The following is a 2,709-nucleotide window of genomic DNA, read 5'->3' on the forward strand; positions in this document are numbered from 1 at the left end:
ATCTGAGTAGGGTCTGCTTCGATGCCTCGGTTCGTGACTAAGAATCCCAAAAATTTCCCGGATCCCACACCAAAGGCACACTTCGAGGCGTTCAAGCGCAGCTTGTGCTTCTTCAGAATGGCGAACATCTCGGCTAAGTCAGACAAATGGTTTGCCTCATGTCGGCTCTTTACCACCATATCATCGATGTAAGCCTCCATTGTCCGGCCGAGCAAAGGAGCGAACATTTTGGTCACCATCCTCTGAAAGGTTGCCCCGGCGTTTTTCAAACCAAAGGGCATAACTCGATAGCAGAAGAGTCCCCTTGGAGTCGTGAAAGAGGTGATCTCTTGGTCAGGCCCATGCATGGCAATCTGGTGATAGCCGCGGTACGCATCCAAGAAACTGAGCCGATTGTGTCCAGCCGTCAAATCCACTAGCTGGTCAATGCGCGGCAAAGGGAAGCTGTCTTTTGGACAAGCTCGGTTGACTGTCTTGTAGTCGACACAAACTCGCCACTTTCCATTCTTCTTAGGCACCACTACCGTGTTGGAAATCCACCGAGGGTAGTGCACTTCCTGTATTGCTCGTGCCTCAAGCAAGTTCTTTACCTCCTCTGCTACTACCTCGGCATGATGCAGCGCCGATCTCCTTGTTCGCTGGATGACTGGCTTTGCTCCAGGGAAGACATTGAGGTGATGGCAGATAAAACTTGGGTCAAGGCCAGGCATGTCGTAGGGCGACCATGCAAAGACTTCGATATTCGCCATCAAAAACTCAATCATCTCGGTTCTCTCCATGGCCGAGAGACTTGAACCGAGCAAGAAGAATCTGTCCGGCTGCTCGGCATCAATCCGCACCTCAACCAATTCTTCAACAGCCTTGTCTTCGGCTTTGGTGCCAACATCATCCAAGACATTCCGGTCCTCCGGTCCCTCGATCATTTGAACGAATCCTTTGGCAGCCCGGCTCCCGTTGACCGCCACGAAGCATTGCTTGGACATGACCTGATCACCCCAAATCTCCTCGATTGCCCCCATAGCCGAGGGGAATCTCATCACCTGGTGGTAGGTCGATGCTACGGCTTGCATGGCGTGAAGCCATCCTCTTCCAAGGATAAGGTTGTACGTTGAAGGCACTTGTAGCACCCAAATGGGATGAGTTATGTATTAAAACATATCCTGATTTTCTCAAAAAAATGGGGAAGGAAGACAATGATAATCTTGGTTTTCGCATTAATTATGTTCTAAGGCTGATAGCAGATCGGTGTCTAGAAGCAAAAGCGAAAAAACAAATAAAAAATCAAATTTCCAACTCACAATACAGTCAAAAATGTTGTGATAAAATTTTAAAAGAAAATTGGAAAATTGGTTGTAATATATTTCCTAAAAGAAAAGGATTTTCCAAAAAGCGTAGAAAATATAAATGGAAACCTTGGAAAAAGAACACAACTTTTTCAAAAAAGAAAAAGTATATTCGAAAAAAGAAACCAACAAGTGTTTCAAAAAAGAAAACTTGTAAATGTTACATTTGTAATGAAGAAGGTCACTATGCTCCCGAATGCCCAAAGAGGGGAAAAAGTGCAAAGAAAATGATCAAAGTCCTTGAAGAACAAGATTTTGAAATAATATATGGAGAAGAAATTTCTGATGAAGAAGAAATCTTATATGAAATTTCTAGTGATGAAGAAAGTTCAGATGAAGAACTAATCTTCATGATGACTAATAATAGTCAAGCAATATCTCAAGAAACAGATAATATATCTCAAGAAGAATTGCAGGCAATTCGACTTGGAGATGTAATCGGGGAAGAAAAAACTTTTACCGATGAAGAATTAGCAAAATTCGAAAAAATGCAAGAAGTTGCTGTTCCAGAAATTTATAAACTTTCAAAATTCAACTTCTTTTCAGCAAGAGTGTTTGAACAATACAGTGGTAACACTCAAGCAAAATGGTCAGAAGAAGGAAATATTGATATTCCTTTTTTTGATAAGAAAAAGGTTGCAAGATGGAAAAAGAAATATCCTGAAATTCAATACATTCATATTGGATTAATTCAAGTAACCATAACAGCCTTATTTCGCCAAGGGATAGATACTCCTATTTTGGCAGTAATTTTTGATAAAAGGTTTTCCGACCCAATGAAAGCAATCATTGGAGGAATTCAATCTAATTTAGCTAATGGAGTAGTTTGGTTTAATGTTAAACCAAATTTCTTTATTTCCATAAATGATCCTAATCTTGAAGATACAGTCAGAATAAGAATTAAAACACAAGGATTAGGAATGAAATCAAACTCTCATGACTTGGCTATTCGGTGGAAAACAATTCACGAATTCACCAAATTTCCTGAAACAAAAACAAAATCAAACGATAATAAAATCGTTGAAATCTTTGAACCAAGACCATTTGACACGGTAATACAACCTCGTCTAATGAATTGGAGTGATTTAGAAGTCCCTCGACAATGGTTAATCCAAGACCTAGTGGGACAAGGAGAATCTTCTAAAATAAAAAAACCTGCACAATTACAAATGCAGGCATCAGGAAAAAATTTATATATTGAAAATACAGTTCCAAAAATTAAAAGATCAACTTCTGTATTTGAAAAAGATTTTACTAACAAATCATTTTCAAAGTTAAGTATTGGAGAATCAAGTAATAATTCTAATCAAGAATCTATTACTTCAACCAATGTTCAGATTCCTATTTTTCCAGGAACAAGAAAACT

The sequence above is a fragment of the Camellia sinensis genome, chromosome 15, assembly GCF_055761805.1.
Source record: "Camellia sinensis isolate YWXY chromosome 15, ASM5576180v1, whole genome shotgun sequence".
NCBI classification, from domain to species: domain Eukaryota; kingdom Viridiplantae; phylum Streptophyta; class Magnoliopsida; order Ericales; family Theaceae; genus Camellia; species Camellia sinensis.